The sequence below is a fragment of the Salmo trutta genome, chromosome 14, assembly GCF_901001165.1.
Source record: "Salmo trutta chromosome 14, fSalTru1.1, whole genome shotgun sequence".
NCBI classification, from domain to species: Eukaryota; Metazoa; Chordata; class Actinopteri; order Salmoniformes; family Salmonidae; genus Salmo; species Salmo trutta.
The window spans coordinates 9,131,760-9,148,003 of record NC_042970.1 but is presented as its reverse complement, the minus strand read 5'-3'; positions in this window follow the sequence as shown (position 1 = coordinate 9,148,003).

Below are 16,244 nucleotides of genomic sequence, written 5' to 3'. Positions count from 1 at the left end.
CACTAAATAAACTTCAGTTAGTGCTAAACATGGCTGCTAGAATCTTGACTAGAACCAAAACATTTGATCATATTACTCCAGTGCTAGCCTCTCTACACTGGCTTCCCGTTAAGGCAAGGGCTGATTTCAAGGTTTTACTGCTAACCTACAAAGCATTACATGGGCTTGCTCCTACCTATCTTTACGATTTGGTCCTGCCGTACATACCTACGCGTACGCTACGGTCACAAGATGCAGGCCTCCTTACTGTCCCTAGAATTTCTAAGCGAACAGCTGGAGGCAGGGCTTTCTCCTATAGAGCTACATTTTTATGGAATGGTCTGCCTGCCTACCCATGTGAGAGACGCAGACTCGGTCTCAACCTTTAAGTCTTTATTGAAGACTCATCTCTTCAGTAGGTCCTATGATTGAGTGTAGTCTGTTCACGGAAAGGCACTGGAGCAACGAACCGCCCTTGCTGTCTCTTCCTTGGTCGGTTCCCCTCTCTCCACTGGGATTCTCTGCCTCTAACACTATTACAGGGGCTGAGTCACTGGCTTACTGGTGGTCTTCCATGTCGTCCCTAGGAGGGGTGCGTCACTTGAGTGGGTCGAGTCACTGACTTTATCTTCCTGTCCGGGTTGATGCCCCCTTGGGTTGTGCCGTGGCGGAGATCTTTGTGGGCTATACTTGGCCTTGTCTCAGGATGGTAAGTTGGTGGTTGAAGATATCCCCCTAGTGGTGTGGGGACTGTGCTTTGGCAAAGTGGGTGGGGTTATATCCTGCCTGGTAGGCCCAGTCCGGGGGTATCGTTGGACGGGGCCACAGTGTCTCCCGACCCCTCCTGTCTCAGCCTCCAGTATTTATGCTGCAATAGTTTATGTGTTGGGGGGCTAGGGTCAGTCTGTTATATCTGGAGTATTTCTCCTGTCTTATCCAGTGTCCTGTGTGAATTTAAGTATGCTCTCTCTAACTCTCTCTTTCTCTCTTTTTCTCTCTTTCTCTTTCTTTCTCTCTCGGAGGACCTGAGCCCTATGACCATGCCTCAGGATTACCTGGCCTGATGACTCCTTGATGTCCCCAGTCCACCTGGCCGTGCTGCTGCTCCAGTTTCAACTGTTCTACCTGCGGCTATGGAACCCTGATCTGTTCACCGGACGTGCTACCTGTCCCAGTCCTGCTGTTTTCAACTCTCTAGAGACAGCAGGAGCGGTAGAGATACTCTGAATGATCGGCTATGAAAAGCCAACTGACATTTTCTCCTGAGGTGCTGATCTGTTGCACCCTTGACAACCACTTACGATTATTATTATTTGACCTTGCTGGTCATCTAGGAACATTTGAACATCTTGGCCATGTTCTGTTATAATCTCCACCCGGCACAGCCAGAAAATGACTGCCCCCCCCCCCCCCTTCATAGCCTGGTTCCTCTCTAGGTTTCTTCCTAGGTTCTGGCCTTTCTAGGGAGTTTTCCCTAGCCACCGTGCTTCTAGACCTGCATGCCTTGCTGTTTGGGGTTTTAGGCTGGGTTCTGTACAGCACTTTTCTAACATCAGCTGATGTAAGAAGGGCTTTATAAATACATTTGATTGAAATGCAGCCACCACTATGCTTGAAAATATGGAGAGTGGTACTCAGTAATGTGTTGTATTGGATTTGCCCCAGACGTAACACTTTGTATTCAAGACAAAAAGCTAATTGCTTTGCTACATTTTTTTGCAGTATTACTTTAGTGCCTTGTTGCAAACAGGAAGCATGTTTTGGAATATTTGTATTCTTTACAGACTTCTTTCTTTTCACTCTGTCAATTAAGTTAGTATTGTGCAGTAACTACAATGTTGTTGATCCATCCACAGTTTTGTCCTATCACAGCCATTAAACTCTAACTGTTTTGAAGTCACCATTGGCCTCATAGTGAACTCCCTGTGCGGTTTCTTTCCTCTCCGGCAACTGAGTTAGGAAGGACACCTGTGTCTTTGTAGTGACTGGATGTATTGAAACACAATCTAAACTCTAAAACTTCACCATGCTCAAAGGCATATTCAATGTCTGCTTTTTTTTATACAGATTCATTTTCAGAAAACGTTAATGTCCTCAGAGTGGCAATTCATCTTGCAGCAGTCATAAAACATATCACATATAAAAAAATAAATAGCACATGATATTTACAAGCAAATAAGCAGGTTAAGTACATTTTCATAGTGAAGTACAATTAGTCCAACATTTTGTTAAGTTGCAGAATTGCATTCGGAATAAAAGAGTACTTGGCCCTATTTTTTAATTTTTTTTAACCTTAGGTACTCTGTACCTGCGTCCAGAGGGAAGGAGTTGGAATTCAGGGTGGAATGGATGGGAAGAGTCAACGACTATTTTATTCGCCTTATGGAGGGCTCTGCCCAGGTAGAGAGATGACAGTTCTTGCTGTTGCTGCCCCATTATTTTGCCCAACCTATTTGTCTGTGCAACCTTGATATTCCCAAACCAGCAGGTCAAGAAGTAGGACAGAATGCTCTCAATTAATGATTTATAAAAGAGAAACCATGATGGTTAGATCAACATACAAAAAGTGCAGTTTCCGTAGGTGCCCTTCTTTGTGAGGCATTGGAAAACCTCCCTGGTCATTGTGGTTGAATCTGTGTTTGAAATTCACTGCTCGACTGAGGCACCTTACAGATAATTGGGACCCAGTGTCCAAGTAGGCTACACGTACAGTACCTGTCAAAAGTTTGGACGCACCTACTCATTCCAGGGTTTTTCTTTATTTTTTACTATTTTCTACATTGTAGAATAATATTGAAGACATCACAACTATGAAATAACACATATGGAATCATGTAGTGACCAAAAAAGTGTTAAACAAATCAAAATATATTTTAGATTCTTCAAAGTTAGCCACCCTTTGCCTTGATGACAGCTTTGCACACTCTTGGCAGTCTCACTCACTCACACTCGCATGGCTGCTAGCACCGTCATGAAAAGGGGGGAAGCCTAACAATATGTTTTTACAAGTTTTGTAAAGGCTTGGGAGCAGGCAATATTGAAAAGTAATCTTTAGACATGTTATACTTTTCGTAGTTTTGTAATTGACTAAAACAAACGAGAAAATTGCGTGTAATGAATCACAGCGACCCAACTCTCACACGTTAACCACAGGAAATGCCACTAACGATCCCCCAAACATTAGAGAAATGTTTTTTCTTTCACACAAAATGTTAAACACTAATCATCAAGTTGGCACAAGCAATTAAATGTGTTATAGGGCCCACAGCGCAGGGAGATTTTAATTGTAGGGGGAAGGTTGTCATTTCAAAAAGAGGGAAAAACAGATCAATAAGAATAGAGAGAGAGAAACAACTTGCTGGTAATAAAAACTTCTTAAGTTTTATATTGCCTTATAAGTGTTCATAATACCTTATGAAACTTCATAATGAAGCAATAAGATGTGGTTGTCATACCTTACTGCCTTTAGTTAAATGCACTAACTCTAAGTCGCTCTGGGGAAGAGCATCTACTATATTACTAGAATGTTGAATGTAAATGTGCGTACATTTACCATACATCTAGCGTAAATCTGGACTACAGTAGCATACATCTAGTGTACATCTAGTGCACATCTACAGTAGCATACATCTAGCATACATCTACAGTAGCATACATCTAGCGTACATCTACAGTAGCATACATCTAGCATACATCTAGAGTACATCTACAGTAGCATACATCTAGAGTACATCTACAGTAGCATACATCTAGTGTACATCTAGCATACATCTACAGTAGCATACATCTAGTGTACATCTAGTGTACATCTGGCATACATCTAGCATACATCTACAGTAGTACACATCTACAGTAGCATACATCTAGCATACATCTACAGTAGTATACATCTAGCATACATCTACAGTAGCATACATCTACCATACATCTAGCATACATCTAGTGTACATCTAGCATACATCAACAGTAGGATACATCTAGTGTACATCTACAGTAGCGTACATCTACCATACATCTACAGTAGCATACATCTAGTGTACATCTACAGTAGCATACATCTAGTGTACATCTAGCATACATCTACAGTAGCATACATCTAGGATACATCTACAGTAGCATACATCTACAGTAGCATACATCTACAGTAGCATACATCTAGGATACATCTACAGTAGCATACATCTACCGTACATCTAGCATACATCTACAGTAGCATACATCTAGTGTACATCTACAGTAGCATACATCTACCGTACATCTACAGTAGCATACATCTAGGATACATCTACAGTAGCATACATCTAGGATACATCTACAGTAGCATACATCTAGCATACATCTACAGTAGCATACATCTAGTGTACATCTAGCATACATCTACAGTAGCATACATCTAGGATACATCTACAGTAGCATACATCTACAGTAGCATACATCTACCGTACATCTAGCATACATCTACAGTAGCATACATCTAGGATACATCTACAGTAGCATACATCTACAGTAGCATACATCTACCGTACATCTAGCGTACATCTACAGTAGCATACATCTAGCATACATCTAGCATACATCTACAGTAGCATACATCTACCATACATCTACAGTAGCATACATCTACCATACATCTAGCATACATCTACAGTAGCATACATCTAGTGTACATCTACAGTAGCATACATCTACCGTACATCTACAGTAGCATACATCTAGGATACATCTACAGTAGCATACATCTAGGATACATCTACAGTAGCATACATCTAGCATACATCTACAGTAGCATACATCTAGTGTACATCTAGCATACATCTACAGTAGCATACATCTAGGATACATCTACAGTAGCATACATCTACAGTAGCATACATCTACCATACATCTAGCATACAGCTACAGTAGCATACATCTAGGATACATCTACAGTAGCATACATCTACAGTAGCATACATCTACCGTACATCTAGCGTACATCTACAGTAGCATACATCTAGCATACATCTACAGTAGCATACATCTAGCATACATCTAGCATACATCTACAGTAGCATACATCTACCATACATCTACAGTAGCATACATCTAGTGTACATCTAGCGAACATCTACCGTACATCTAGCATACATCTAGCATACATCTACAGTAGCATGCACCTAGTGTACATCTAGTGTACATCTAGCATACATCTACAGTAGTGTACATCTGGTGTACATCTAGTGTACATCTACAGTAGCATACATCTAGTGTACATCTACAGTAGCATACATCTAGCATACATCTAGTGTACATCTAGCATACATCTAGTGTACATCTAGTGTACATCTACAGTAGCATACATCTAGTGTACATCTAGTGTACATCTACAGTAGCATACATCTAGTGTACATCTAGTGTACATCTACAGTAGCATACATCTAGTGTACATCTAGTGTACATCTACAGTAGCATACATCTAGTGTACATCTAGTGTACATCTACAGTAGTGTACATCTGGTGTACATCTAGCATACATCTACAGTAGCATTCATCTAGCATACATCTACAGTAGCATACATCTTGCATACATCTAGCATACATCTACAGTAGCATTCCTCTAGCATCCATCTACAGTAGCATACATCTAGCATACATCTACAGTAGGATACATCTAGTGTACATCTAGCATACATCTACAGTAGCATACATCTAGAGTACATCTAGCATACATCTACAGTAGCATACATCTAGCGTACATCTAGCATACATCTACAGTAGCATACATCTAGCATACATCTACAGTAGCATACATCTACAGTAGCATACATCTAGCGTACATCTAGCATACATCTACAGTAGCATACATCTACAGTAGCATACATCTAGCATACATCTACAGTAGCATACATCTAGCATACATCTAGCATACATCAACAGTAGCATACATCTAGCATACATCTAGCATACATCTAGCATACATCTACAGTAGCGTACATCTACAGTAGCATACATCTAGCGTACATCTAGCATACATCTACAGTAGCATACATCTAGCATACATCTACAGTAGCATACATCTAGCATACATCTACAGCCCCTCTGACTTCAAAATGGCTCCAGTTGCTCCCCTCCTCAAGAAACCAACACTCGACTCATCTGACGTCAAAAACTTTAGACCTGTATCCCTTATTTATTTTTCTTTACAAAACATTTGTGCATGCTGTCTCTGATCAACTCTCTCGTTATCTCTCTCAGAATATTCTTCTTGACCCTAACCAGTCAGGCTTCAAGACTGGGTCACTCAACCAAGACTGCTCTTCTCTGTGTCACGGAGGATCTATGCACTGCCAAAGCTGACTCCCTCCTCGTTACCCACGTATTCTCACTACCGGTGTCTTCCAGGGTTCAGTTCTAGGCATTCTTCTCTCATACACCAAGCGACTCGGCTCCGTCATATCCCCACATGGTCACTCCTATCATTGCTATGCGGATGACACTCAACTATTTTTCTCCTTCCCCCCCTTCTGACACCCAGCTGGCAACACGCATCTCTGCGTGCCTGGCAGATATCTCAACTTTGATGTCGGCCCACCACCTCAAGCTCAACCTCAACAAGACGGAGCTGTTCTTCCTCCTGGGGAAGGCCTGCCTGCTCAAAGACCTCTACATCACAGTTGACATCTCCATTGTGTTGCCCTCCCAGAGTGCAAAGAACCTTGGCGTGACCCTGGACAACACCCTGTCGTTCACATCAAAGCAGTGACTCGCTGCTACAGGTTCATGCTCTACAACATATGTAGAGTACGACCCTACCTCACACAGGAAGTGACGCAGGTCCTAATCCAGGCACTTGTCCTCTCACGTCTGTTTGGCTGAGCTCCCCGCTTGTGCCATCAAACCCCTGCAATTTATCCAGAACTCAGCAGCCCCCCTGGTTTTTCGACCTTGCCAAGTTCTCTCATGTCATCCTGCTCTTCCACACACTGGCTTCCAGTTTAACCAGGCATCCACTACAAGACCCTGGTGCTTACCTACACCAGCTCATGTACTAGACCCCCCCAACTCCCCTTCTAGCTCTGAATGCTGACAACTACATTATTGAGGGGAAATGTACTTTCTGTGCTTGTGATATGTGGCTGTCCCACCTAAGATGAACGCACTAGTTGTAAATCGCTCTGGATAAGAGCATCTGCTAAATGTATATAGGATGGAATACAAATGAGACCATTAAGCATGTTGGAGGTATCTCACATTGAAGACCACTAAGCATGTTGGAGGTATCTCATGTTAAGATCACTAAGCATGTTGGAGGTATCTCGTGTTAAGATCACTAAGCATGTTGGAGGTATCTCATGTTAAGATCACTAAGCATGTTGGAGGTATCTCGTGTTAAGATCACTAAGCATGTTGGAGGTATCTCATGTTAAGATCACTAAGCATGTTGGAGGTATCTCATGTTAAGACCACTAAGCATGTTGGAGGTATCTCATGTTAAGATCACTAAGCATGTTGGAGGTATCTCATGTTAAGACCACTAAGCATGTTGGAGGTATCTCATGTTAAGATCACTAAGCATGTTGGAGGTATCTCATGTTAAGATCACTAAGCATGTTGGAGGTACCTCACGTGAAGTCAAAGGGATACAACAGATGCTTCCCCACCGTTTCCGACCACACATACACACACACATGCACACACACACACACACACACACAAAGTCATTAGCATGCGTTCTATTTCTCCTGACTGGAGTGCAATGCTCAGGTCCTTCATTTGGATAAGAGAAGAAAGAGGAAGAGAGGAGGAGGGGGGAAAGGAGGGAGGGGGAAGGAGGAAGGGAGGAAGGAGGGAGGGGGGAAAGGAGGGAGGGGGAAGGAGTAAGGGAGGAAGGAGGGAGGGGGGAAAGGAGGGAGGGGGGAAGGAGGGAGGGGGGAAGGAGAGAGGGGGGAAAAGATGAAGGGGGAAAGGAGCGAGGAGGAAGGGAGGAAGGAGGGAGGGGGGGAAAGAGGAAGGCGGAAAGAGGAAGGGGGAAAGAGGGAGAGGCCGGGATACCAGGTCTACGTTGGTCTATGCTGCCTGTGGCAGTTAATGAGGTCCTCAGTGTTTCCCACACACACACATACAAACGCAGACACACACACACACACACACACACACACACACACACACACACACACACACACAGGAAGGTTTCCGACAACCTGGGAACTCGTTAGGAAGCATCTTAGTTTAAACTATCGTGCTCCCTCTTTTTTTTTACAACACCTTCCCTACCTACCTCCTCCTCTCCTCTCCCTACCTCCCTCCTCCTTTCCTTTCCTCTCCCTACCTCCCTCCTCTCCTCTCCCTACCTGCCTTCTCCTCTCCCTCCCTCCCTCCTCCTCTTCTCTCCCTACCTGCCTTCTCCTGTCCCTACCTGCCCTCTCCTCTCCTTCATCCCTCCTCCTTTCCTCTCCCTACCTCCCTCCTCCTCTCCCTACCTCCCTCCGCCTTTCCTTTCCTCTCCCTACCTCCTCCTCTCCTCTCCCTCTGTCCCTCCTCCTCTCCACTCCTCTCACTCCATCCCTCCTCCACTCCCTCCTCCTCTCTTCTCCCTCCATCCCTCCTCCTCTCCTCTCCCTACCTCCCTCCCTTTCCTCTCCCTACATCCCTCCTCTCCCTACCTCCCTCCCTCCTCTCCTCTCCCTCTGTCCCTCCTCCTCTCCACTCCTCTCCTCTCCCTCCATCCCTCCTCCACTCCCTCCATCCCTCCTCCTCTCCCTCCTTCTCTCTTCTCCCTCCATCCCTCCTCCTCTCCTCTCCCTACCTCCCTTCTCCTTTCCTTTCCTCTCCCTACATCCCTCCTCTCCTCTCCCTACCTCCCTCCCTCCTCTCCTCTCCCTCTGTCCCTCCTCCTCTCCCTCCTCCTCTCCTCTCCCTACCTCCCTCCCTCCCTCCTCTCCTCTCCCTCTGTCCCTCCTCCTCTCCTCTCCCTCTGTCCCTCCTCCTCTCCCTCCTCTCCTCTCCCTCCGTCCCTCCTCCTCTCCCTCCTCCTCTCCCTCCTCTCCCTCCGTCCCTCCTCCTCTCCCTCCTCTCTTCTCCCTCCATCCCTCCTCCACTCCCTCCGTCCCTCCTCCTCTCCCTCCTCTTCTTCTCTCCCTCCGTCCCTCCTCCTCTCCCTCCTCCTCCTCTCCCTCCTCCTCTCCTCTCCCTCCCTCCGTCCCTCCTCCTCTCCCTCCTCCTCTCTTCTCCCTCCTTCTCCTCTCCTCTCGTTCTCTCCTTTCCCTCCTCTCCAGTTATTCAGAACAGGGTTTTTTATTGAAACCCCCCTGCAGTAGCCATCAGGTGAGGAGTCCCCTGGGGAGAGAGATCCATATCCAGATGTCTGGTAAGAACAGGTTTGCAGTACTGACTGGAGAGGAGAGGAGAGGAGAGGAATACATTGTTTTCAATTTTACTATTCCCAAGTCTCACCACCATGGTTCTGTATGTCATCTGTTGTATACTTGTATTGCTATAGGCTGGAAAACCTGATGAGTGGCTAAGTAGGAAGGAAGTGGACAAACCTGATGAGTGGCTGAGTAGGAAGGGAGTGGACAAACCTGATGAGTGGCTAAGTAGGAAGGAAGTGGACAAACCTGATGAGTGGCTGAGTAGGAAGGGAGTGGACAAACCTGATGAGTGGCTAAGTAGGAAGGAAGTGGACAAACCTGATGAGTGGCTGAGTAGGAAGGGAGTGGACAAACCTGATGAGTGGCTGAGTAGGAAGGAAGTGGACAAACCTGATGAGTGTTGTACACACACACACACTGTTGTAGGGCTCTTTAAACAGTAAAACAATACCATTGTTTGATGGATGGAAGGCAGGCATGCAATATGAAAAGCTCTTTACACATGGCATGACCACTATGATGTAATGAATAGAACATACCAGATGACCACTATGATGTAATGAATAGAACATACCAGATGACCACTATGATGTAATGAATAGAACATACCAGATGACCACTATGATGTAATGAATAGAACATACCAGATGACCACTATGATGTAATGAATAGAACATACCAGATGACCACTATGATGTAATGAATAGAACATACCAGATGACCACTATGATGTAATGAATAGAACATACCAGATGACCACTATGATGTAATGAATAGAACATACCAGATGACCACTATGATGTAATGAATAGACATTACCGTGAGACTTAACAAGGTCTCACGGTTACCAATTTTACTTCAGATTTCGATGTTTGTCCAAGCTTCCCCAAACGTCAAATTTGGACGGTTAAGTTTGGGATAGAGTTACAGTTAGAACAGAAACTGTTAAGTTTAGGCATTCATTCTGATTGGTTACATTAAGGGTTAAGATTAGGCATTAATTCCCAATGGTTAAGGGTTAAGATTAGGCATTAATTCCCAATGGTTAAGGGTTAAGATTAGGCATTAATTCCCAATGGTTAAGTTAAACATTAACTTAACCATTAACTTAACCATTGGGAATGAATGACTAAACTTAAACCTTAAGGTTTGGGATAGATTTTTTTTTAACCTAGCACAGGGATTGAACACGGGACCCTATGAGCCAGAGCTCACAGCTTGCATCTATCCACCATTTTCACAACACCCTACCAAACTGCAAGCCCACCTAATGGTAATAGCGCCCACTGTTGCCCCTAGTGGCCGGTTTTGAAGTCATGTCCTGACGTCCTGGGTACCTGGACGAATGTTTAATTTCTCCTTGGATCTTGAGAGACCTGGCTGAAAGACTAGCAGTGGTTGGTAACACTGTAGAATTTTGTGCCATTTGTAAAGGGTTAGTAAAGAGGTTATAATTACAATATTAACCATTATTTAATCATTTGAAAATTCATTATAAACAATTAATAAGCTGTTATATCGCATTAGTCAAAATAGTGCAATAACTGATCAGTGTTTGCCAAAAAGAGACAATATTTACCTCCAGTTATTAACCATTTATAAATGCTTATAACAGTAACCCGTATGTATCATCATGAAACCTCCAGTTATTAACCATTTATAAATGCTTATAACAGTGACCCGTATGTATCATCATGAAACCTTATTTTCAATAGTTGCACAGTTGAACAATACTTATTTTCTCACTTTTGGGTGTGATTATTATTATTACTATTCTACCTTTATTACAACAAGGAACACAGACTGAGACCAAGGTCTCTTTTACAGCTGGGCCCTGCGTATACATGTTTACACATACAGTTTAGGTACAATGATTAAGAAACTACGCAAGACAAATAACACAATCACAGATAACACAAAAAAATACAGCAGCAGATTGTTACATTTACACACAGGTTATTCCCCTAACAGCACAACAACTTGCATTACCCGAAACAGTTACAAGCAATACAAAAATAAAAATCTTACAATAGATGTTTAAAATGGGCAAGGGGGACAAGAGTCTCAAGTTTAAGTTTAGTCTGCAGGCTATTCCATAGGCAAGGAGCGTAACAGGAAAAGGCAGCCATACCCAACGCTGTGGAAATCGCATGGGCCTCAAGTGTAATCCATGCTTGAGAACTGGTTTTAGGAATTATAATTCTAATGTTGATGAGTGATGATAAATAAGAAGGTAATTCATTCAGAAGTGCTTTATAGACAAACACGAGAGCATGTTGTTCTCGTCTCATGGACAGCGAAGTCCAACCCACATGTTGATATAAAACACCGGGGTGAGTTCTGTAGCTAGCACCCGTAATACAATGATAAGTAGCATCCAGAGATGTAATGCATTGGTGCTCTGTCCCAGGAACAGAAGAGATTGGTTTTAGTGATGTCTTGACCCACCTTTGAAACCCTGATGCCCTGGCAAAAAAGTACATCCAGGACATTATTGAACCATGATTCTTAACATATTACCCCTTAACAGATTATATCAACACACTTACCACTTCTCTGTGATAGTCCAAGTATGGTGAACGCTCTGGTGTGAAACGGTAACCCTAAAACCTTTGGTTGGTGAAACGGTGGAGGCGGTATCCTCTCACAACTTTGAATGTTTTGGTTTTCATACCCACCACTCATTGACTGAAAATGTTTAACAAAGTGTTGAATCTTCTCTCATGTATGTAGTGATGAGTACCCAATACTGCCTATAAGTATGTCTAAGCTCTGAGTGAACTTTCAAGTCATCTATAAATGATGTATAACTGCTAAAAGTAAACCTTATTTTAAAGTGACAGACCTATGAACATTTATAACTGAGTTATCAACATTTATAACTGCTAAAAGTATACCTTATTTTAAAGTGACAATCCACTGACCATGAACATATGAGTTACCAACATTTATAACTGATGAAAAGATACCTTTAAATAAAATGGAAACCTAATGACCATTTATTAAGGAGTTAGGCCTACCAATATGTATAACTTCTACAAATACACCTTAAAAGAAAGTTGAAACCGTCTGACCATTTATTAATGAGTTGTAAACCTTTAAAACAGCATATAATCTCCTCAAACATGAAACACCTAGTAAGAACCAAATGTAATTGAGCAGAAAAATATTTTGGGAAAACAATTTTAGCATATCATTGGTATAGTGAGTAGATAGCTGATTCAAATAAACGGGGGGGGGGGGGGGTTCAGTTCTGCCAACAAATTTTCTATAGGATTGAGGTCAGGGCTTTGTGATGGCCACTCCAATACCTTGACTTTGTTGTCCTTAAGCCATTTTGCCACAACTTTGTAAGTATGCTTGGGGTCATTGTCCATTTGGAAGACCCATTTGAGACCAAGCTTTAACTTCCTGACGGATGTCTTGAGATGTTGCTTCAATATATTCACATAATTTTTCTCTCCTCATGATGCCATCTATTTTGTGAAGTGCACCAGTCCCTCCTGCAGCAAAGCACCCCCACAACATGATGCTGCAACCCCCGTGCTTCATAGTTGGGATGGTGTTTTTCGGCTTGCAGCGTCCCCCTTTTTCCTCCAGATATAATGATGGTCATTATGGCCAAACAGTTCTATTTTTGTTTCATCAGACCAGAGGACATTTCTCCAAAAAGTACAATCTTTGTCCCCACATGCAGTTGCAAACCGAGTTGGTGACATTATTGGACAGAGATTGAAAAGTGATAGCTGAGAATTTTTTGGATATTATTCCATTCAAATTAGTTTCTTCAAATTACAGGAGACGGAGGAGGTACATTGTAAATATTTTTCTTGGTTTTATAATTTATTTTTGTGTCAAGTTAGTGCAATTTATTTAAATGTTCCTTGCTAACTTCAGTAGCAAGTAGCAGTAGCAAATCCTAGTCTGGCTTTTTTATGGCGGTTTTGGAGCAGTGGCTTCTTCCTTGCTGAGCGGCCTTTCAGGTTATGTCGATATAGGACTCGTTTTACTGTGGATACAGATACTTTTGTACCTGTTTCCTCCAGCATCTTCACAAGGTCCTTTGCTGTTGTTCTGGGATTGATTTGCACTTTTCGCACCAAAGTACGTTCATCTCTAGGAGACAGAAGGCATCTCCTTCCTGAGCGGTATGACGGCTGCTTGGTCCCATGGTGTTTATACTTGCGTACTATTGTTTTTACAGATGAACGTGGTACCTTCAGGCGTTTGGAAATTGCTCCCAATGATGAACTAGACTTGTGGAGGTCTACAATTCTTTTTCTGAGGTCTTGGCTGATTTCTTTAGATTTTCCCATGATGTCAAGCAAAGAGGCACTGAGTTTGAAGGTAAGACTTGAAATACATCCACAGGTACACCTCCAATTGACTCAAATTATGTCAATTAGCGTATCAGAAGCTTCTAAAGCCATGACATAATTCTTTGGAATTTCCAAGCTGTTTAAAGGCACAGTCAACTTAGTGTATGTAAACTTCTGACCCACTGGAATTGTGATACAGTGAATTGAGACCTATGGTGCCACCAGTCTGCTCGCAGGTGTCAGTTATCGTCAGTTATGTGGATGATCAGGGCCACTGATCAAACCTACGATGGCTCAGCTGTAATGGAATGGGTCTGCTATTTGTATTTCCAGCTAAGTCCCCTCCTGTTCCCTGATTTAAGAGGTGATGACCACTCCAATACACTACCAGTGTCAACTCCTTCCTGACATGAACTGAAGCCACGTCTCATGTGCCCGCTCATCCACTGGCACATTGAATGTTTCCTCTCCGAGCAATGTGAGTACCCCTATCAATTTTTTTCTCATTACTGTATGTAGAGTCAATCACACACACAAACACAATCACATTATTACACATCAATGACTACTCTTTGCTTGGACTAACTCATTCTTAGCTCTTTTGTCTAACTGTGTAGTGTGTTGTGTTGTTGTTTGTTGTCCTCTCAGTGAAATCCTGTCCTGCACTGGTCAAGCCTCTGAACACCTCAACTCATGCCTCATACCCTCATTCAATCACTGTTGTGATCCCTTCCCAATACGGTGTAAGTAGCCCTCTCATTCCCATTCCACATAATATTGTACTATAAATGTCTTTATTCAATTCTTTAGGTGAAAATAATTACTCTTTGACAATTTTTGAAACACACTCTGACGTCTCTGTATGTTCCGCGCCTATACCGTGGGTCTCCCATCCTCCTCCATTTTTCAAGTTACCAGCCTCCACTGGTGTATGTGTGTGTGCCTGCCTGTGTATGTGCATAGATATGTGTGTGTCCGTGAATGTGTGTGTGTCCTGCAGTCAGTCAATATAATAAAAACCACCATGGATATGAAAAAACAAAACAGTAATCTTATTGTTCATGCTACTGTGTCTAGTCATGTTTAAAGTGTCTGTGAGCAGCACACAACCAGCAGGGTCTTTCAAATAACATGCATGGCCTGTGGAGTGTGTTAGTGTGTCTGTAGTGGGGCAAATAACATGCATGGCCTGTGGAGTGTGTTAGTGTGTCTGTAGTGGGGCAAATAACATGCATGGCCTGTGGAGTGTGTTAGTGTGTCTGTAGTGGGGCAAATAACATGCATGGCCTGTGGAGTGTGTTAGTGTGTCTGTAGTGGGGCAAATAACATGCATGGCCTGTGGAGTGTGTTAGTGTGTCTGTAGTGGGGCAAATAACATGCATGGCCTGTGGAGTGTGTTAGTGTGTCTGTAGTGGGGCAAATAACATGCATGGCCTGTGGAGTGTGTTAGTGTGTCTGTAGTGGGGCAAATAACACGCATGGCCTGTGGAGTGTGTTAGTGTGTCTGTAGTGGGGCAAATAACACGCATGGCCTGTGGAGTGTGTTAGTGTGTCTGTAGTGGGGCAAATAACATGCATGGCCTGTGGAGTGTGTTAGTGTGTCTGTAGTGGGGCAAATAACATGCGGTGAAAATCAGCCATCAGACCATGTTCTCTTTTGTCTTCCTCCCCCCCCCCCATACTGAAGACACACAGGACCCAGGGCGTTGTTTCAACCAATAGATATTAAGTATCTTTCTGTCATAGCTGGGCGGGCTGGAAGGAGCAGCAAAGCAGACATTAACAATCTGGAGGAGTAGTGAAGTGAGACGGTCGGTAGGGTGTTAGGAAGAGGAGGTACTACAAACTATGGGCAGTGTGTATATGGGGGATGGAGTGTGTGTATATGGGGGATGGAGTGTGTGTATATGGGGGATGGAGTGTGTGTATGAGTGGGGGGATGGAGTGTGTGTATATGGGGGGTGGAGTGTGTGTATATGGGGGGTGGAGTGTGTGTATATGGGGGATGGAGTGTGTGTATATGGGGGGATGGAGTGTGTGTATATGGGGGGATGGAGTGTGTGTATATGGGGGATGGAGTGTGTGTATATGGGGGGATGGAGTGTGTGTATATGGGGGGATGGAGTGTGTGTATATGGGGGGATGGAGTGTGTGTATATGGGGGGATGGAGTGTGTGTATATGGGGGATGGAGTGTGTGTATATGGGGGGATGGAGTGTGTGTATATGGGGGGATGGAGTGTGTGTATATGGGGGGATGGAGTGTGTGTATATGGGGGGATGGAGTGTGTGTATATGGGGGGATGGAGTGTGTGTATATGGGGGGATGGAGTGTGTGTATATGGGGGGATGGAGTGTGTGTATATGGAGGGATGGAGTGTGTGTATATGGAGGGATGGAGTGTGTGTATATGGGGGATGGAGTGTGTGTATATGGAGGGATGGAGTGTGTGTATATGGGGGAATGGAGTGTGTGTATATGGGGGGATGGAGTGTGTGTATATGGGGGGATGTAGTGTGTGTATATGGGGGGATGGAGTGTGTGTATATGGGGGGATGGAGTGTGTGTATATGGGGGGATGGAGTGTGTGTATATGG